The sequence below is a fragment of the Podarcis tiliguerta genome (assembly GCF_965153285.1).
Source record: "Podarcis tiliguerta genome assembly, chromosome: 5".
Lineage (NCBI taxonomy): Eukaryota > Metazoa > Chordata > Lepidosauria > Squamata > Lacertidae > Podarcis > Podarcis tiliguerta.
In genome coordinates this window covers 69,091,731-69,114,389 of record NC_139538.1, presented here as the reverse complement: position 1 = coordinate 69,114,389, position 22,659 = coordinate 69,091,731, and the positions used below count along the sequence as shown (strand labels likewise).

Sequence of the window (22,659 nt, the reverse complement as noted above, 5' to 3'; positions counted from 1 at the left end):
ACAAATGTTATTTTAAACATTCCCCCCCCCAACTCATTATAAATCATTTCTCAGAATGCTTTTGCTATCTTGCACATCCACCACATGTGGTAGAATGTGCATCTGATCTTTGTTTCCTAATGCTAGAAGTGTATGACTTGACCTAAATATTTTGATTCTCTTATAAAGCCTGCTAGTCATAGAGGTAATGCTGTACACAGATGTATACTACTGATGTCTCTCCTTTTCTATGAATGCCGCAGAAATTGACAGAAAATTGAACACTGCATTCAGAATCTGATGTCATACTTCGAAAAGGAATTACAAAATTTGCAAGTTTCAAACTGGGGAAAACTGGTTTCCCCTGCCCCAGCCATAGTTGCTTTCCTAGCCTCAAAAGGGTGTATTATACAATATAAGCATTAACTCTTGCAGACTCAGAACCAGCTAGTTTAATCTAGGGAGCATTAAAGACAGCACATGACCCAAAGCCCAACAGGTGGCAAGAGTTAGCCTCTAACAGTTGTTTGATGATCTAATGTCAAACTCATTGGTTGCATTATCCCACATCCTGAGAGCAAACAGGTGACCACATCTCCCAAACCACAACTGGTTAGCAATTTCAAAGAGAGAAGTCATGAAACTGACTGACTAACAGGATACGGTACTTGGCCTACCCTGTACGGACAATCCCCGGTAGATTGATGCCACGACACTCTTGCAGGCAATGTACAGAAGAGTGAAATCTTGCTCCTTGAGCACTGAGCAGTGAAGACTTCCATCTCTCGCATGTGGCTGCATTTAATCAAACATCTTTCACCAGCACCACATTTATAAGGTTTAAACAAAAGCACCGGGGCTCCTTAGCTGGTTATTGGTCCTGCATAGCTAAGATGGTTAGGCGCCAGAAAGATATGGGAGGCAACTCCCAAGAGATGCAGAATCTCAGCACATGGTGTTTACCTTCATTTCCAGGCACTTAATATACACTGATGTGCCTTTGAATTGCTTGTCATCAGGTTGTCTTTGGCATTTGGATTCCCCTGCCCTTTTTTTAGTCCCTGGATGGGAAGCTCTCTATGTAAAACAAGGCGTTCTTCCCCCTAATTAAAACCTGTGATCCAATTCTGAGTGGCAAGTGAGTTTTAAATTATTTATAAAACAAGGCAGATCTTAAAAGGGACATTGTTAGGAAACTGTATGCTAATATACGTTACTTCTGGAAATATCCTTTGCTGGATGGAAACATGAAAGATCAAGGACTTCAGCTAATGCTTGTCGTCTGCCGTCTAAAAATCTGTAAAGCTGCTGGGATTCCACTGGTACCACGGCGCCTAAGGACTCTACTAATATTTTTGTTAACCAGGAGTAATGGTGGCAAAGTCACCTTTTATTAGGTTTTTGGATTGGGGAAAGTGGAGCTATGGCTCACTTCTGAACATGGAGCTGCTTTTGGTCTTTTGGGTTTGGCTTTTGCTGCTTAACTCCCCATGGGACTCTTGAGTCCGCTAAGATCCTGATTGCATTACTTGGGTAGCCTGGCTATTCTTTTGTGATGGTTAATACTTTAGTTCCTGAATCCAGGTCACAGGCTCACCCTATTCATACACAAATGTGCCCTGAAGTCAGGATTTGTAAGCGAAAAGAAGGCTTTTGCCATTTGCCTCCCTTACTGCAGTGGAATATTTGAAGTCATTGAAAGAGTCAAAATGGCTTCAGGATTGCTTTCCTGTACTATTTCAAACACATGGTTTATATATTTAGATGTGTGTGCATTTATGAATATTTATTCTATATTTGAGACCTCAGAATTCTTATAACAGCAGAAACATCTTTACTACTGTCTTGATATTATCATCATTTCCGGAGTTGGGGGTTGGGCGGGGAGATGGAGACGCCATATAAATGAATGACATCCCTTGAACACAATGGGCTCTGTTACTGTTTCGCTTTATTATAGAATTTCATTTTGAAGTTCCTTCCTTTCTCTTCCAGCTTGTTTCTTTATGTCCACTGAGCTTCAAGCTCTGTGTGAAAGTCTGGGGAAAGAAAATGACAAATCGATAGGAGGTGTGCTCATTTCAGACCATTAGCGGAAAGTGGCAAATACGGTAATTATGCTTTCTCTTTTGAGTTTTCCCTTCTATTGACAGTACATAACAGAGCTTGCAAAGGGAGATTCTCTTCTGTCACCTGCTCTTTGAGCTCTTCTGGCGCTTATCTGCAGAGCTCCCTATGACATGATGCTAGAACCTCTGTTCCTTTTTTCCAGTCCAAGTACAAAAGAAGGAGTGGCCTTCTGGGCCATTCAAGGTCCACTTTGAGAAAGCATTTGTAGAAATGACTGCTGCAGGAGGTGTTATACTCTCATTCATATGCCCCAGGCAACCAAATCAAAGTCATAAGACTTACTTGTCTGCAAAGAACCACAGTGGATAGATGCCTGCTAAAAACTTTTTTTGTTTTGGCAAGCCTATCCAAGCATAGGCTTTTATTGTGCTTACTGATTTTTAAATTCTGTTGATTTTATCAGTATTTTTAAAAAATAATTTCACTATATACAGATTGCTTTTAAACTTTGTTGATTGTATCACTGTGTGTATCAGAGCATGGATAGCTTAGTTGGTTAGAGTGTGGTGCTGATAATGCCCAGACTGCAGGTTCAATCCTTGTATGGGACAGCTGCATATTACTGCATTGCAGAGGGTTGGACTAGATGATCCTCAGGGTCCCTTCTAACTCTACAATTCAATGATTCTATATTTATTTATGGCTTCAAGTAAGATTAGAAAGAGAGAGAGAGACAGTATTGCAATAAGTTGCACAGGAGATCCAGAGGTCTAACGCAGGCATAGGCAAACTTGGCCCTCCAGATGTTTTGGGACTACAACTCCCATGATCCCTAGCTAACAGGAGCGGTGGTCAGGGATGATGGGAATTGTAGTCCCAAAACATCTGGAGGGCCGAGTTTGCCTATGCCTGGTCTAACAGAAGTTAAGCTAGGTTTGAGCTAGCAGATAATATTTATGAAGGCTGACGCCCTTTCTTCAAATCACTGATCCCTTGTTTTATGTAATTGCCGTATGCTGTAGGTTATGATTTGCAGTGTGGCAAATTATAATGGTGAAATTGTTTTGGCCTTTGGCCAATAAACTTTTGATTGATTGGGGTCTGTATTTTTCAAGAAAAGATTTTGCATGGTGTTATGTTAGAGACGTTTCATAGCAGTCTATAAAAGTTCTTAAATAAATAACATTTAAAATGTGCTTTATAAGAAAGCAAAAGAGAGAAGTTAGCATCTCTGGTAGAAGAAACATTTGGTATGTTTACTCTAGAGTGGAGTTAATACTGCCAACATTTCAGGTGGCAGAAGGTTATTACCAATAAAATAAGACTGAATATTGCAAGGCAGTTCCAGCAGCCTAGCCTGGGTGTCCTGTCTAGGATGGGGGCAGATTTTCTGTACCTCAGAACGCATCCCTAAATGCAACCATCTTACTTCATCCCATAGACTTCAGAGCTGATAGCCATTAAGATCTGAGACGGCATTGCTGCTACCCTGGGTGCCATTACTCAGTAATGCTAGTGCAGCAAGACAAAGAAAGTGTTGTGTGGCTTGTTGTTATTATTTTGTATACATGATTCAACTGAAGCTTGTTGAACATGAGGAGGGCCTGACAGCGAATTCCAGTCCACATGTCACATAGATCTCATAAGGATACTCTGCATGTGCGCTGAAGACAAGAGAAAAATAAGTAGCCAGATCAGATGCAATGTGCAAGCTGGCTTGGCCACTATTTCACAAAAGCACTGAGAGGTGCCCTCCTGTTTTCTTCAGCAGAGCATACGCGATAGGATCTGCCCACCAATCTTCAGAAAGAGGGCTCCACTTAAGATCATTCACTCCATGCTTTTTTACTTGGTGTTTCCACTTCCTATAAGAAGGCAATTCTTAGTGAGAAGAAAGGCGGCTTTTGCTTCACCCTATGCTTCTCATGCTTGGGGGGAAGAGCTCAGCAGTGGCTGCTGTGTGCTTTTCAATCCCAAGCCAAAACTTATGACCCCCAGCTTTGCTTTGTCTGATTTCCATCTTGTCACTTCTCCTGCTTTATTACTTCTGCTGTGTTTTTATTCATTTCTCTTATTTTACAAGCAGGTCCCTGAAATGCTTTCTCTGGCTATGTCCTTCCTGCAGTCCTGAAGAATCAGTTACCAAAATCCCAACTGGACTTCCTGCCAAATTGCTCCAAGTAGCAAAAAGCTGCTCCTTCCCCCACTTTTTCTTCTTCTTCTTCTTCCCCCGCTTCATGTGCCTTGTAGGCATCTCTGCTTTTCCTCCCTTTCCACAGATGTTTTGCATTACTGCATAGTCGCATACAGGAAAGCAGGGGACTGTGGAATATTTTGCTAGATTAAGTAATGCAGGTCAGACCTGAATTTGTGTAGGAGACAGATAAACTTATAAAAGACTTGCTTGTTGAAGTCTTGATTTTGTGGGCTTCAAAGCAGCTGCGGGCTGATTTTTAAAAAAATGGAGGATGAAGGCTGACATTTGGACAAGCAGCAAAGCTAAGACTTTGCTGCCCTTATTCTCCTTCACCCACACTAATTCAGAAGGGCTCCAGGCCTCTGCATGCATTGAGGGTTGCCAACCATTCAGAAAAAAGACTCAGCCTAATGTTTTCTTTTTAATCCAGGGATACAGACAGATAGAGAGAAAGAGAGGCAAAAATGTTCCTCTTTAATCAGGACTTTGGCTGATTGACTTTTAAATATGTTGGAGGAAGTGGGGGGGATTATTGGTTTGTTGTGAGCTGCCCTGAAATCTGCGGATGAAAGGCAATATACAAATTTGTTCCTTAGCCACAGTCATAGTTCATAGCTCAAAGGACTGTAACAGGATAAGGAGGTCAGCATTTCAAACTCCTGCAAAGATGTGTGCTGCCAATTGTCTGCTTCTGTTACTAGTGTTCTGCTGAGGTGCGAACGATGCGCGGGAAGTGGGAAGCCTTGAGGAAAGGGTTAATGATCCCTTGCCACAGCACCACTACTGCAATCACATTTGCAACTCTCCAAAGCGGCAATGTACAATGGAGGAAACGCCAGCAGATCAATCATGGATGTCTACTGATGCCATGTGCAGGTGGCGTCTCGGTATGCAGAAGCTGGCCTTACCAGGGTTGTCTGTGACGGACAGCAGGGAGAGTGCAGTTTCTCCTTCTGGGCTGGTCTAGAATGGCAAAAGTCCAAGGCAGTATGATGCAAGTCACTTCTGTCAATATACAACATTCCAGTATATGCTTTGTGTTATTCCGAGACAGTAGTTCAGCATTTTCACTCAGCGTTTTACGTTTACGTAGGGGACCAGAAGTGTGCCCCTGGGCTCAGAAAGGTGGCTGAAGTGAAGGCCACTTAAGAATCTGTGCATTCCCTGCTTTACAACATGCAATTCACACACAAAAATGTCCATGACGTCCTGCCCCAGCAGACCAAAATATCTCCAGAAGGCTGCCGTGTCCATTAAAGTGTTAAAAATGAGGATATATAGCAGGCCAAAATCTCCGTTTCAGACTTTTCATGAACATATATAATCTAAATAAGAAGCAATCCTCCCTTCAAAGGTTTCAGGATATTTATTTTTAGGAATTCCAGAGCGTTCATAAATTGAGCTCTTTGTCTGAGCCCCTCAGAGGAATACATTACCTTATTGAGAAATAATGTCTGGGGGTTCATTTCACAGGGCTTACCTCTGGACTCCGTGATGGAGAAACAGCAGATTTCAATTCCCATGCCCCTTCTCTGGTGCAACTTGTACCGTAGCTGTAAAGCAACCTCCAACCACGGCAACCTGGAAAGAGGTGAAGGAAAGAATGAGCATTTAAGCCAAGAAAAGGAAATGGAAAATATTTATGTAGATAAGATCTCCCACCTTTTTGTAAAACATAATGGCATGAACTTACAAGTTCAAAAAATAATATCTAACATGGAATGGCGCCCCACAATAACCCTTCATCCCAACTCTTATCTGTAGGATAATCTGCACTTAGGTCTATTTGTCTACGCTCCTCATAGGTTTTGAGCTTAGCGGGTGTGCCTTGGCTGTTGGATATATCCTCACTGGGCTCAGTTTCATTATGTCAACCCTCCCACTTCCATATTTATTTATTTATTTATAGCAGGAGTAGCCAACTGCTACCCTCCAGAGGTTGTTGGACTCCCATCATTCCTAAACACTGGCCATGCTGGATGAAGCTGATGGGAGATGGAGTCTAATAACCTCAGGAGGGCACCACATTGGCTACCACTGATTTCATAGCTTTTGTAAATTACTTTTTAATATACATTAACGAAGTGTTTTATAATATAACAATTAACCGGGGGGGGGGGCACCAATCTGTTGAAATACATAAAACAGCCCAACAGCAGCAGGATTATCTTCAAATCTTTAAGACAGCAATTTTTGTCAGCACTACAGGTTGTTAGTCAACAGTGGGAAGACAGGGATCCATCTTTGCTGTAATGTGTGAAGAGGGCAGTAGAGCAACCAGGAACAAGTTTTGGTGCTTGTTATCCTATGCAAATCTCCAAGTGTTGACAAGAGGCGCAATAATTTTCTAAATCTGACCAAGGTCTATAGAAACGTGCTCATTATGGGATCAACCTCTGGAAGATCACTCTAGAAAGTATGTAGCAGATCGCTTCAGAAACCATCAGGCAATACAGAGAAGAGACCCTTTTATATTACCGAGCAGGTCTCCTAGCCATCCCTTCCACTCAGGGCTGGCCCACCCATGAGGCAACTGCCTCAGGTAGCAGGGTCCTCAGGGGCAGGTGATGTCATTCTTTCTCCCCCCCCCCCATTTTGGGGTCCGCCTCAGGTGCCAAAATATCTTGGGCCAGCCCTGTTTCCAATACAATATGGTTCTAATCTGCAACATCTGCTACTATTCTTGTCGAGTATGATTAGACTGAAAAGAAGACAGGGTGCCAGTTCCTTTAATAATTGTGCATAACAAGGATTTGTTTGTTTGCTTGCAAGTGGAGCTTGTTATGTGAGGATGAGAAGAAGAAGAAGAAGAAGAAGAAGAAGAAGAAGAAGAAGAAGAAGAAGAAGAAGAGTTCAGATTTGATATCCCGCTTTATCACTACCCGAAGGAGTCTCAAAGCGGCTAACAGTCTCCTTTCCCTTCCTCCCCCACAACAAACACTCTGTGAGGTGAGTGGGGCTGAGAGACTTCAGAGAAGTGTGACTAGCCCAAGGTCACCCAGCAGCTGCATGTGGAGGAGCGGAGACGCGAACCCAGTTCCCCAGATTACAAATCTACCACTCTTAACCACTACATCACACTGGCTCTCCAGAGAAGCCACACTCAGGGAAATTGTCTCTCTAAACTAGGTGCTAACAAATTACCTGGGAGTAAGTCCCAGTGAACGGAGAGGGACTTACTTCTGAGTCGATATGTATTGGATTGCACTGCCTGCTTATGTATTAAAATACACATTAAAATATCCTCTAAATTCATATTTTGAAGGGGAATTATCGCCACAAAAATGGAAGAGAATTATGAGTAAAAAATGTGAAAACAACACAGATAGGAAATTGAGAGATTCATAGTGATAGTTCACAGCTCTACACATTAATCCTGCTCACTCTGAATAAAAATTGCCACAAAATGTCACTAAAAATTAAATGTTGGGGCAAATGTGGAGGTTCCTCCTCAAACTAAATGTCTAAGGAATTTACAGGAAAGCAAAAAGTTTTCAGGAATGACGAATGACATTTCTCATGGGGTATCATAACATTTGGCACAGTGTTTCACCTAAAGTGAAAATTTGAGATAAATTTTGCAGTTCCTGCTAAGGAGAAACATCCAATAGTTTATTTATCTTTTGCAAAACAAAAGAAGTTTAGATAAAACTGCAGAAATTTCTCAGGGGGCGTTACATGCACGTCCCTATTCTGACATTTTGTATACTGATGATGCAATTAATTAAAGGAGGCACAAGGTCTAAGTGTTGAAAGTCTGCCAAAACCCTTCATTTACAAATTAAACAGGTTCTGTATATAGACCTCCAGAGGAGAATTGCTATTGGACTAACCTTTTGTGCAGCCAAATCCAAGGGGGGAAATGGCCTCTTCTTGTTCCATCTCTCTAGGCTGCTTATATCGTTGACAAAGTGGCAAATGGTTTAGACACAGAGTTCTCTCACCGGAACCCCTCCTGTGCTGCTCTCTGTTTTAAAAGCATTTCAGGCAATGGCTGAAAAGGTGTCAGTCAGCTTAGCTTCTATATGAAAATCTATATTGGCCATTCACCTCTGGAGCAGCAGATCCAACTCATTGTAAAGGTCTTGAGTACTACAACTGTGCTGACACCAGGATCATTCACATTAATAATATTTCCAAATGAGCCCCAAATCTGGCAACACCTAGCCATTATTAAAAGTCTCTGGACTGAGCAACTACAAGGTGTGAACTTGTGAATTCCAGCTTGATTGTAGGAAAGGGGGCAAGGTCAACAACAGGCTTGTGAAGAGGAAGAAACCTCTAGTCAGCCATGTTTATGATATATATGCAGTATAATTACCTCAGAACCAGGATTCAGACACTCTCCTGTTATATCATAAGGAACCTTAAAGTGGTCCCATCACCTCCAAGTTCTAATATTCTCCTGAAAATTAGCAATATTGAGGTCAGAGCCAGACTGCAAAAAAGAACCCTAAAAACAGGAGCAGATGCATGGTGACTGGACAGAAGAAATTGCAGTGTAGAGTCTAAAGAGCATCTAGGTCCCATTTCACATCAGAATTCATGTCACACAGCTGCATGAGTAATAGCTTGGGAAGACTATTCATATTAATCTGTATTTTACCCCATGCACCTCTCTCAGAATTTACCCATTACCACCTGCAGACAAGGTTAAATATTAAATATATTTTCCTTCACCTCTAAGGACACATAAGACCATAATTGTTGTCTTGCTGAATCTCACTAGGATCCACCTAACTCAGCATTCTGTTTTCATTCCAACACTGCCAAACCATATGCTTTCATACACTCACAGTTGGGACATGGAGGTGATGACCACTGAGTGGTGAGATGTTGTTTTCAATGAGTTATTGTCCAGAACCCAATATATTTTTCTTGGGTAGACAAAGAAAGTTTAGACTCAATTAGTGTGTGTGTTTTTTATTTTTTATTTTAATCCCAAATGCATTACTCTTTTACTGCATTACATCTACTCTTACGCCCGGTTTGTAGAGATCTATTTGCAGCTCTTTACAGTCTGCTTGAGATTTCTGCAAAGTAAATAACACGGCTATTGGTTCACTCACTTCCTTCCTTCCATTAAGAAAACTGTCTAGTTATCCCCACCTTCTGTTTCCTGATTTTTATCAGTTACTCATCCTTAAGAGGACTTCTTATCTGGATTACTACTATTTATACATAACCAGCTGATATTTACCTATTGGCAAGAACAAGAGTTGGGACTTGATATCCCACCTTTCACTACCCTTAAGGAGTCTCAAAGCGTCTAACAATCTCCTTTCCCTTCCTCCCCAACAACAAACACTCCGTGAGGTGAGTGAGGCTGAGAGACTTCAGAGAAGTGTGACTAGCCCAAGGTCACCCAGCAGCTGCATGTGGAGGAGCGGAGACGCAAACCTGGTTCGCCAGATTACGAGTCCACTGCTCTTAACCACTACACCACGCTGGCAAAAGGAACATGAAATCATTAGTAAGGCGGCTGTTCTGAAGTATAATATTATTAAACTGGTTTTAACCAGTATAATATTATTAAACTGGTTTTAACATGGCTATTGCCATCTAGTAGACTTTCCCCATTTGACATGACCGATTAGGGGGCAAAACATGCAGTATAGGTTTTATAGCATTAAAGAATATTGAATTAAGTAATACTATCTGAAAGAGAATTTGCTTATTTCCATGCATTGAGACATGACCTTGCACACCTAAACATATATTTCTGCTTATAACAAAAGAATGCTACCTGTGGTCATATCAAATCATAATGTGGCACAAGCAGATAGCGGATTGTTAAGCTATGGCACTCACTCCCACAATTTCGTGGAGAATTGGGCTATCAATGACTACTAGCCATGATGGTGGGGCTCTCCCTCCACAGTTGGAGGAGGTAATGCTTCTGAATATTAGTTGCTGGAAGCCACAGTAGCTATTGTGCTTGGGTCCTGTTTGTGGGTTTCCTACAGGCATCTGGTTGGTCACTGTCAGAAGAAGGTTGCTAGATAATATGGGTTACTGGCTTGATCCAGCAGATTCTTCTTATGTTCTTATGGTATGGGTTTCAGTTTCCTCAATGCCAGAGGTAGCTGAGGTAAAAAGAGCAAGTCTAATAGGATATATACACCAATCTCAAGAACAATGAACTTTTTCATTTCCTGCAGGAGAAAGAATTTCCAACCAATTAGACCTGTAGGAAACAATTTTCCACCCTCCTAATACAATTATGAAACTGAGCAATGATGTTCTCCTTTGCTGAAATCCCATCCTCATTTGTGGCTATTCCACTTGTAAGAAAGGGGGATCAAGGATACCTGGATTTATGCTTGATAATGCAAACAAATGAATTTCTTGCCCCAACTACTTCCCATATGAATCTGAACCACAGTTTTATATGAGGATATATAATCTATAATATAACTAGCAACATGAAACACAGAGGTATGGATTAACTGAGAAAGCCTTGCAAAACCTTTTATAGCTTTCAGTTCTGAAGGACTCCCCCCACCCCATACCAAAGTTTCAATGCTTTTTGAATTTCAAACAAATCCTGATCAGGAAACTCAGCCAAAATGTCTGGGTTTTGCCTGGTTTCAGGTTGAAGCTGCCCTGAGCGAAGGCTTGAAGCTGCTCATGATTTCAACCCTCCAAACAATAAACTGAAATATAAATTATAAATTGGCTCAGCTTCATTTGAAACTCAGCCCAGCCTTCCATGAAATTCAGCCCAGCTTTGCCAGAAGGCATAATTTGAAAGTGAGTTGGTCTGGGTGTCAGAGATGGGGTAGAAGACACTTGGAAACTTCCTAAGTTGCAACATGGGGAGCATTTGTTTGAAAATTCTGGAAAAAGAATAAAGCAGCCTTCACCAAGATTGGTGCCCTCAATATTTTTTGGACTACAGTTCCCATCATCCCCAGCCAGCATGGTCAATGGTCAGAAATGATGGAAGTTGTAGTTCCACATTTGGAATGCTACAGGCTCCCCTTCCTTGATCTAGAGTTTAGATTTTAGTTAAATACACACAGTTAGCAATGCTAGACATGCTCAGATTGTGAAGCCAATCCTCAAGATTAAAAAGCTAAATGATCTTCTCCTGGGATGCACGGAGGAGTGCCGGTTTTCCAATATTGAGTCTGGGTCTGGTAATCCCATTCGTATCCTGTTTTAAACAACAACAAAAAACAAAAAACCAGCCCTGCAGAGCACCTGCAGCTGCCTCCTCCTTCCTATTGGTCAAAGTAAGTTTCAGCACCTTGGGGCTGTTGTTCATAAGATTTAGGAGGCTAGGGCTTTGCTTACCTGAATCTTGCTCACAAGTATTCTAGCAGGGTATCTGAACACCCGGGACATCCCTATGACTATCACTGGGAGTAAAGAAATTAATATTTAAAAGCTTACACACATACAGCTGCTAGTTGCAGTGATTACTGTCATTAGCTTTTTGGCTGTTTGGGGATACAGTGGTACCTTGGTTTAAGAACAGCTTAGTTTATGAACAACTTGGATTAAGAACGCTGCAAACCCAGAAGTAGGTGTTTTGGTTTATGAACTTTGCCTTGGAAGCAGAACATGTTCAGGTTTCTGCTGAGTGTGTTCAATTTGTAAATTGAGTCCCCCACTGCTATGGGAAAGCACACCTTGGTTTAAAGAACGCTAAGAACGGACTTCTGGAACAGATTAAGTTCATAAACCAAGGTACCACTGTATTACTTGACCTGTTTGTGTGCTTTATGTTTAATATTCTAGCTGCATTTTATATGACTTGTTAATGATTGATCAACAATAATGATTAATTAGTAGAATGTTAATTTAGCACTGCAAATAGTTTTATGATTTTAATCATGTAGCATGGTTATTATAGTATTTCTTTGGCCTGTTATTCTGCTGTAAACCACTCTGAGGACAAATTTGTAGAAAATGTGTTATATAAATAACATAATGGTGAATATAATAATCCAACCTCAAATCTTTCAGTAACTTGTCAGCTGAACAAATAACCAACACTCAGTGCGTTGCTTTACATTCCAAGCTGGAATGCAATTCAATTTGCATTCCTGTTTTCTGAAAGTAACAAAGAACTTTGGTGACATGTAAACTGAAGGGTGTGTGTACATGTGCAGTGTTGTCCATCACAGAGTGTGATGGGAAATTGGAGATGGCTTTTAAATATGCACATAGTACTCATTAATATGTATGTTCACTGAATATGTTTGGAGAAAGGGAGAACTGTGTCTCATGCATGTACAGGGTTGTGCTTGAATGTGTCTTTGGAATCTGTCCATTGATTAGTAGCACACTTTGCTAGGAATTACCTAGCGAAAGTCCCCTCTGGCAGGCAAAGAAAGGCAAAGTAATGGAGTTTTAAGCAAGAGGCAAGTCTGAGGCAAGAGAAAGTGCAGACGTGTCTAGGAAATAAAGACCATTCAGCACATGTACAAATCTCTATCTTCAGCTTTGAAAGCTAAGCATCTCTGTTGTTGCACGGCTGAGTAACTAGGCTTTGAAATATGTTATAAACTGAAAGCAACTGACTGACATTTTCAAGATGTCAGAAAATTAGGAAAGCTGGACAGAAGCACTAGGCCAAGAAAGAGACGGGGAAAAGAAAGAAAGAAGTACATTTTGTGCCAAGAAACCCTGAGCTGCCAGAATGACTACTTGCGCCAAGAGGCTCCAAAAGCTTTGGGCTTTTTGTACTACTTGACCCAAGTACACTGTTCTTCTTCTGGGTCTGGGCTTCAGGTTCAGTGCAGGAGGTCGAAGGGATTTGGGATGAAACCAAAGAGGATATTTGTGTGCATTTAATGCCTAGCTCTGGGATTATTATGTTGAAAAGCAATCCATTTCCCTTCCCTTCCCCAGTTCTTTCGGAATATATCGCATTCAGATTTTGATTCCTCCATATTCTTACCTAGACAAGGATAACTATTTCTGTTGCAGATATTATTATGAGTTTGTGTCTGGCTTGATATAGCTACACTTTCATGCTTAATCCAGACTCAACAAGTGTCGCTATTTTCCAGGGACAGTCTTGGATTTACAGAAGCCAACCTGGTTTCTGATTTGATCCCAGAATGTCTCCTTAGGATGTTTCTATTTTCATCGGAGAAATCTTAGAGGGTATGGAGTTATCCAACCCCCAAGCCATCTGAAAGCAGAGCTGTATGGGGATTTTTTAATGTTTAATGTTTTCTAATGTTTTTATATATGTTGGAAGCAGCCCAAAGTGGCTGGGGCAACCCAGTCAGATGGGCGGGGTATAAATAGTAAAATTATCACCATCACCATTATGGAATAAAAAGGTAAAGGGACCCCTGACCATTAGGTCCGGTCATAACCGACTGGGGTTGTGGCGCTCATCTCGCTTTATTGGTCGAGGGAGCCGGCGTACAGCTTCCGGGTCATGTGCCCAGCATGACAAAGCTGCTTCTGGCAAACCAGAGCAGCGCACAGAAACGCCGTTTACCTTCCTGCCAGAGCAGTACCTATTTATCTACTTGCACTTTGACGTGCTTTCGAACTGCTAGGTTGGCAGGAGCAGGGACCAAGCAACGGGAGCTCACCTCGTCGTGGGGGATTTGAACCGCCGACCCTCTGATCAGCAAGTCCTAGGCTCTGTGGTTTAACCCACAGCGCCACCCACGTCCCTCATTATGGAATAGGACATCCCTATTTTCCTTGGAGAAATTTTGGACAAGCCTACTCCTAAACCTCAGGAATATATTTTGACAGTTAGGAAGCCTTGCGATTTTTGCCATCTATCTTGGGGAAATCACAGATCACCACCATAAATGGTGTTGTTCCCTAGCCAAAGGCAATAGCTAAATATCAGGCCTTTGGGACGCTTTGCTTGTCAGCATGCACAGACTTCCCATAGCAGCCATCACACTAATGAAGCTCCTTGGAGTTCCAGCAGGGCTATTTCACAGCCTGGTTTCTGCAGCAATTTAGGTTTTTATTGCCTCTGGGACAGAGCTTCTGCAAGTCAATGAAACACTCTGCTGCAGTGGTAAAAGGTGTAAATTGAACTAACTTCATGGGGTCCCCAAGAAGCAGTGACAGATGAAGGAGGCTTTCACCCCTGCAACCATTCTCTTCACTATAGCTGGGGGGGAAAGAAGAAGGTTGAGGTGTTACAGTAAGAAAAGCAATATTTTATGAAAGTTGCAAGCTGTATGCCTGAAACAGTCCCCCATAGAGTACTCTATGGACTGGTGTTTTCTGTTTATTGTACCTCACCGCACCTAGACCTGGTTTCCTGCTGGCTTTCTTCCTTCCCATGTCCTCACTTTATTTTACCTCAGTCACTACAACCATTTCCAGTATTTGTCCAAGTTTCCACTTAGTTCCTTCGCATCCGACCTCATACACTTCTGTTTGCCTTTCTCTTCTATGGTCTGGACTTGGGCCCCAGACAACAGCAAAGAGTTTCTGAGTTCATTCAGAGGTGACAGTGTAGGGTGTGCAGAGATGCTTTAAACGGGTTTTTAACATTGCACGTTACTGCATTTTAACATTCAGGTTTGCTTCAATTGTTATAACCCACTCTGGGGCTTTAAGGGGAAGGGCGGGTAAGAAACTGGAATCAATAATTGCTTGTCTTCTGTATCTCAAACATTTGTATTGTTATATGCAATAAAATAACATATGGTAATTAAAATTTAGGGAGGAATGTTACTACCTTCACTCCCAATAACAACAACAATAATTCTTTTAAAGGATTGTCGATTAAACAACCCTAATTTGCATTTTGCATTTATGTGTATGTTTAATTTTAATTCAGTTGTATTGTCTTTATTTCTTCCTTTATTCTTGTATGTTATTGAAGTGAATATCCTTTCTTAAAAAGAAGAAGTAATAACTGAAAATCAGCAGCAGTGGCATGCTTCCTCTGCTCCTCTCTCTACCCTTCCCTGCCACCCAGCAGCCCAGGCTTGAAGCCAGATTGAAATGGGGCTAGATTATCTGTTTCATCCAATAATCTATGGAGCTGTATATGCATTCAACACACTGTTTCTGTCCCTGTTTGGTTCTTTTCTCAAACTTTCCTTCTCCTCTCACTTAGTTCCCTCCCTTCTGTCTAAGTCATGTCAAACACCAGCCTGACTTAGACTCTTGAGCACATTTACCAAGATCTCTTGTATCCCTCTTGTAAATCTGTCTCTCTGGCTACTACATTTGCATTCCCTTTTGCTCCTTCAGGCTTTCACACCAGTTCATGTTCCCAGTGCCTCCTGTGTGACATCCATGAACTTGTGCCAGTTTTTGTTGGCTGATACTCAGTTTTAGGATGCAGTGCAAATAGCAGGAGTTTATAGTCTTTTCTCCCAAATATTTGGGAGAAGGAGCCAACTGCAGGCCATTTAGAAAGCTCGGTTTCTTGAACTGTTCTTTTCTAGTCTTTTCTTGGGGCATGGTCAATAGCACAGAAATATTAACTCAGTAGGAAACATAGCTAGGGATATCTGTTCATATATTGCTCCACTGGTATAATGAATACTTAGTTTCCTGAGGTTAAAGACGTACATCCTGGCATGCACTGCAGATACTACTTTGTTCAGTACTTGAAACATGTGTGCAGAACAAGAGCAAAGAATATTCCAGATCTGAGGCAAAGTGCCCTCAGTAGGTCACTCCCCACCCCACAGCAGACTTGTCAGGTGGTAAATTGCAGCAAGAGGCCAGCTGTAGCACCGGAGCACTGGGCTTATGTGGCTAAACTTGTTGGCACAGCCATTAAATCCCCCACAATGCAACGCTGTAATTATGCTCCTGTCAGCACCAGGAAGGAAAAGTATGCCCAAACTAGGCTAGTGTTAGCAGTGGGAGTGGAGCTTGTGGGGACCTCAGCATATGCCCAAGAATGGTGCTTGCTGGTGCTGGCCATGAGCACATGAAACGTGCATTAAGACCCTGGGTGAAGAGGAAGGATAAGGTTATTTGAGGCTGCCCATTAAGAGAATCTGCATCACTCAGGGTACACAGGAAGCAAAAAAGGCTAATGCTATTCTAGGCTGCATCAACGTAAGTATAGTATCCCGATCAGGGGAGGTAATAGTAGTGCTCTGTTCTGCCTTGGTCAGACCACACCTTGAGTACTGGGTGCCACAATTTAAGGAGAGTTATGACAAGTTGGAACATGTGTACAGGAGGGTGGCTAAGATGACCAGGGGTCTGGAAACCAAGCCTTATGAGGAATGGTTGAGGGCATTGGGTATGTTTAGCCTGGAGAAGAGGAGACCATCTTCAAATATCTGATGGGCTGTCCCCTGCCTTGCTGCTTATAGCCTCTCCTGCTTCTAGTTAACAGTTTCCAAGTTGGTGTTGTTCTTGAAAGTTCTTACACGAGATCTACCAAATTCTGGAAATAACTAGAATCTGCTTGTGAATTTATGGGTTTACTCTGAATTGGACTTGGGACACAAATGAAATAAATAATGTTAGAAAAGGGGCAGATGACTGCTGGGAAAATGAAAGAACAAAGCTCTGTCCCTGTATGCATGTATGTACATATTCATGGATTTATTTCATGGATTTATATCCAGCACTTCAGTAAGTTCCCAGGGAATCCTGCAAAGAATCAAAAATACTTATCATGATATAACCCTTGCTCTAAGAAACCTCAGCTTATGTATAGCCAAAAATGTGGCATCTGGAATTAAGAACCTCTTCTTTCATTCAGATTACAAATTGAAAACAATTCAGACTCAAACTGAGGATTACGGTGGTTTTGGCTCTGTAGCTACTAAAGGGGCCATGAATTTCCTAACTTTTATAGGATGTACGGGAGATAGGTTTGAACTTTTTATGCTTGCCTCTTTTAAAATTCTATAATCATACGGCTGTTCAATTCTCCTGGGTAAACTGAGACCCAAGTAGAATTTAGTTGGTTGTAAAATATATATTTTGTGTTCTCCATCATATATATCCCTGGTGAATTTATTCATTCTCTAGCAGTCTTTTTTATAGCAAACTACAGATGTGTATTACTTAAACAGATTGTCCCATCTTCTGAGCAGAGTCTTATTGAGTAGAGGGATGCTTTGATAAAATGAAGATTTCTTGTATTTTCAGAAACTAGTTATCTTATTCTCACCTCTTATTCAAAAATAGCACTGAAAAAAACGATAGAATCTTTAAAGTCTTTCAACTACAAGTTTTTCATCAACTTGGTTTTTACTTGCCTCATTTGGTAACATATAAATAGCCTTGGAGATAGTAATATAAAGCTCCAAATCTTTTGGATTATTTAATATTTGTGTCTTAATAATTTAATTATATGAAATAAAATAACTTAATCCAGAGCCACATGCATGCCTCTTTACATCCTTGGAGCTTCTGCATAAGTGGAGCTCTGTTCATTTAAATCAGGGGTTTGGCTATGGCCAATCTTCACCCAATAAGGAGTTTTCATCTATGTTTGGACGCTAGGTGCCATTTTGATTCAAGATGTCCGACAGAAATGTTCTAAACTGATTTAGACAACGCTGAAGATACTGTCACCCAGCTTGGCATGATGGTTCCTGAGTGGGTTAATCCCTTGTGCACTCTATTTTACCAGAGTGAATTTAATAGCCAAGATTTATGGTTTGGCTATCATTAAGCATCATGCAATTATCGCCATCGGCGAGCTGCCAACAGAAGATGTTCAGTCTGCCATGTTCCTCCTCTGTAAGTCCACCATCAGACACCATTTTGAATCAAGGTGGTGGGCCAAATTATTCCAAACTGCACCACTTAAGATATCATTGCTCAAATTGGCATGGCAGTTCCCAAGTAGTAGATTTTGGTCTAGGCTGGGACACTATCAGACTTCGTTTTGACTCAAGATGGTGAACTGAGCCACCTGCAATGATTTGAACACCTTTGAAGATGATATCGTTCCCCAATGTGGCATGATGGTTCCTGAGATCATAGAGTAAATTTGAGCCTACGTTCGAATACCATCAGATGCCATTTTGAATCAATATGGCAGGCTGAACCCTTCATAACAGCACTGATTTTAACCATCATTTGGCAGGAATATAATGAGACTATGCATCAGATTTGGCCAAAATCCCAGTTCCAAACCAAATTTGGCCAATTCAAGCCGATCTCAGCTTTGACCAAGTTGGGTCAAGAGAGCCCTGTACTGCCCCAGGTTGGGTTGCCCCAAATTAACCAGGACCATTTTGCATAACAAAAAATGGATTCTTTTTCAGCCATAAAAATATATATATTATCTGCTAAAATGTTCCCTTATCCATTTAAATTTACCTCACTTGCCCTCAGTGATAAAATCACATAGCCAGACATGATTGGCTGCATAGTGTTGTGATGTCATGCTGTGATTCCTGACAGTTATTCTCATGTGACTACTTCAGAATCGAGAAAGAAAATGAAACCATAGTATTGCTGTTTCAAAACTTTAAAAATTAATAAATTTATCAAGTGATATTTACAGTTCACTGGAACAGCTATTCTTGCCTTTAAAATCGATACTGGCAAATATTCAGTGCAGCTCCAGTTATAACATTTTTGGAAATCAAATATAAACACACTATACTTCCCTCTTAATTCTTCAACATGCTTTTGTGCTTTTTGCAGTCCATCAGGTTTTCTCTTCAATCCAGTAACCCCTGAAACAGATCCACTTTTTCATATTGTAGCTGGGATGTATATTTTAAATACAGCAAAGCAGTTTTCCGGGGCATATCCTCCAGACCCCTGTTTGTCAGCATTGTTCTTCTCATCAACCTTATCTATCTTCCACATGTACATACTAAAGTGGAATCTCTTTACAAGAAAGCTGTCGGTATATGTTGTGTCCTTGTTGTGCCCTTTTCATATAACCTTCTTCCCCCAGAGGAGTACATTTTTTTTTTTTAAGTTCACCATTTTAGGTAATTCACAAATGCTGAGGACTCACAGTTTTTACACGTACTGTACAAGCCTTGATTGTAGCCTTGTCCAAAGGAAGGAACTGCAACAATAAAAACATCTGTGTAAGGCTTCACCTCTTCAAAATCTCAGAGATCTACTCCTTCAACAGGTTGTCAACACAATAATTCTCTGTAAAGGATTTGTGTCATATGCCAGGAAAATTGAGAGCAGAAGTGACAATGACACATGGCCCCTCAACTTTAGCTTTTATGAAAAATTGGTTTCTTTAAGTCAAGGTTAAGGGACAGGGGGTTCAAAACCCAGACCCTGCTTCAATCACTGCAATGGTCAGAGATCTTCTAGATTCCCCTGTGCCTTAATAGGGGGACCGCTACTAACAGAAATGCAACTTCTTTCTGCAACTCCCTCCACCTTTCTTCACCACCTGCTTGCTCACCCACCACCCATCTCCCTTCTAAAAAGGAAGCCAATGACTTGAGGGAGGTTAGGTGATCCTGGGTGACCAGGCCAGCAGGTCACAGCTCTTTCTGAACAGATGAGAGCCTGGGAGGGGAGGGTGCTGCTGGTATTTGAAGGGTGCAAGATTGGCCCTACCAATAGGCAAAGTAGTGAGGCAGCTGCCTCAGGCAAAAGATTTTCATTGCCACAAAAAGCCCACAAACTGTTAGCTATTTATTATGGTATTTTTTACAGAACTGCAATACAGAGCAAAATGGAAAAGACACTTGCAGCAGCCTCCTCTAAGTTGGTGCCATGGGAGAGGTAGATGCAGGCCTCACCTCAGTTCTCTCACACAACCTGCTATATTAAGGGGATCCCTGAGGGCATTTTGCCCCGCGCCCCAAGCCTTCAAAAACATGCTCAGATTTCCCTGCAGTGAACAATGAGGTGAGAAGTTATGTGATAATGGTGTACTGGTAGTATGAGGAACAGATGACTTGTGAAATGCCACTAGCTTCTCCTGCAGTGGCCAAGAACCTCAGTGGAAATTTAAAACAAATATAGCAGACAGAAGAGTAGTACATTCCATATGTGGTGGCAATTCCACCCTTGCATAGTGTGGCATCATGATGCTCCACTTCTGACCACAGTATCTCTGGCCAGGGGCAACAGTTTTTCTTTCATAGTTTATTTGTGGTTCTGAAAGGCAAGCAAAACCAGCCCAACATATTTTGGAGAGGTTGCTTTTTTTAAAACAACAACAACAAAACACTCCTACATTTATGACATTTAATTCAAAGTCCACATGTGAACATTTCTGGCCAAATCACCGTTTCTATGCCAGCAAGTGTAACAGGAGATTCTGCACAGATGACCTAGCAAGGTTAGAAAGTAAGGTTCCCTGTATTTACACCAGGGAGCTTCATACTGCAACAGGTATGTCCCCTCAGGAGTCAAGTTGTTTGCTCTGAAGCAGCTTTCTGTTGCTGCTGCTCTTGTTCTTGCTGTTCCTGCGGTTTCCTCTCTTTCTCCCACGGGCCTTTCTTCTTTTAGTGGCTCCTTCTCTTTGGCTGCTGCACTGTGTTCAATTGGTGCTGTTGTTCTAGACTGTTCTTTTACAATAAGGCAGTCCCTCAGTTAAGCAGCCATTTTGGCCCACCTCAATTGAACGCAGCGCCACCTGTGGTTGAAATAGCAGTACAATAGCAGTACAACTCTAGGTTACACCCTGTCAGGTCTGAAGCTGCTTATTAAATCTTTTTATTCTGATGGATTCACAACGTAATGGAAAGTCCAAATGTGAAGGAATCGTGAGGTAGCGAACCTTTTATTGTACAAGACCACTGTAGCACAAAAACAAGCGTCTCCCTTCTAACTTCTATCGGACACTGTTTCTTTTATCCTTCACTTTGTCTTGCCCTCTTGTGAGTTTTAAAATCTCATTTTCCATTACATGTGATTTTGACAGCAGGCTTTGTGTAGATATCTTGCTGAGGTCACTTATGGAGCCAATTACATGGAAATTGCTCCCAGTTTGGATGTTTGTTTGGTATTCAGTTGATGTTTTGTCTGTTAATTCCAGAGAGGTTTCCTTCTTAGGCGTGTTAAAGGCATCTGGAGGTGAAGAAAGTCAAGGTGATATTTTTTTCTCCCTCCACCATAGAAATGTGAAATAAACTGAAGTGCTAGGTCAACAAAATCCAAATATACCAAAAGACAGAGACAGGAAACTGTAGCGAAACAATAAAAACTCGCTCTTCGATTTTGAAACATCAAAGGCCTTGTAATGAGGAAATGTATGACAGGGAACAGAAGTTTATAAATAGAAGAATTGTGGGAAATGTCACATTAAAAATGGGCTTGACATTCTTACGAGATGTATGTTTTGCTTAAAATCCTAGGTGTGCAGACGTCCGTGCCCCAAAATGACTTCAACAAGGCCCAGAATTCACTCGTTCCAAGAGACTCCATCTGACAAGGTTTGCTCTGCATGGCAGAGGGTGAGTCACAGACTGCGGTTCTTTTGTGCCATATTCCTGCCTGTGCAGGGGGTATTCCTTAGGTATTGTATACATTTAAGATGGCTGGCTACCAGCGACTTTTCTCACTTGGAGAAACAAGTAGCTGTAGGAGCAGAAATGTTTGAGGTGATGCCTATGGCCAGTTAGTGCCAGGGACAAGGCAGATCATTAAGCTTAAGCTGCTTTCTCCTCCTCCTCCTTCGTATATGTCTCAAGGAGATGTACAAAATATAATAAAAGTAAAAACAGCACAGAAAATGAATGATTTTTTAAATAAAAAAAATACATACAAACCAGACACTCGGGGCAGAGACCTATGTGTTCAGTGGGAACGAAAACTAATTCAAATTTTTTCAGGAAGTGCAGGCAGTGGGTGCCTGTTGTTTCTCAATTTTTTCAGCCAGCCCCAGCCTGCTGCAAAAGAGGGAACTGCACAAAAATTCAATCCTGTATCTGTGTGGTGTTTTGGCGCTAAAGCTGACCTCACAAGCGATTAGACTTCCTAATAAAGCATAATCTTTTTGGCAAGAACACAGGGAGCTGCCTTCCACTGAGTCAGACCTTCTGGTCTATCCAGCTCAGTATTGTCCACACTGACTGGCAGTTGCTTTCCGGGATTTTATACTGGAGGGAGATGCCAGGGATTGAACCCAGGAACCTGGGACTTCTGCTTGCAAGGCAGATGCTATACTGCTTGAGCTATGGCTCTTCTTATAACTTGTTTTAACCCCCCCCCCCCTTTTAAGGCACGTTGCCTTAAAATACATCATCTTTATTAATATAAGGGACACCAGCAAGTAATGATCAAATCCTTAAATCACTAATACTGATTGTGCCAAATGAAGTTGCTGAAGTTTCCTCAGTTCAGTATGGAAATTTGTTCAGCTTGTCATGCTCAGCAGTGTTACAAATTGACTTCCATTTGGAATCATTTTCTGGCTCAGAATGTTGATGCAATTCTGCACATGCACACAGTTTTGTTTGCAGCAACAACCTAAACATTATGGGAGCTCTGACCTAACGTAAAAGTTAGGTTTCCTGAAATTTTGCAGCCCTGAGCTGGATTGG

The 22,659-nt window shown here is 41.5% G+C and overlaps 1 protein-coding gene and 1 long non-coding RNA gene across 8 annotated transcripts in view; one reads left to right on the top strand and one right to left on the bottom strand.

Annotated features, from left to right (window-relative positions):
* Positions 1–1,915: 1,915 nt before the first annotated feature.
* On the bottom strand, positions 1,916–22,006 carry LOC310678118. Of its 7 annotated transcripts, none has more exons than XR_014511622.1 (4): positions 21,886–22,006; positions 19,155–19,208; positions 5,727–5,827; positions 1,916–2,018 (listed from the first exon to the last, which is right to left on the bottom strand). It is a non-coding gene; the product is annotated as an uncharacterized lncRNA (long non-coding RNA). The 7 variants fall into 7 exon arrangements; XR_014511623.1 differs by lacking the exon at positions 21,886–22,006 and adding an exon at positions 20,895–21,474; XR_014511624.1 differs by lacking the exon at positions 21,886–22,006 and adding an exon at positions 20,482–20,584.
* The window catches only part of COL13A1 (collagen type XIII alpha 1 chain), a gene marked incomplete at its 5' end in the record, with an annotated part of 173,311 nt that continues 171,497 nt past the window's right edge, over positions 20,846–22,659 (top strand). The window contains 2 exons of the mRNA XM_083441406.1: positions 20,846–20,885; positions 21,472–21,570. The remainder of the gene's footprint in view (positions 20,886–21,471; positions 21,571–22,659) is intronic.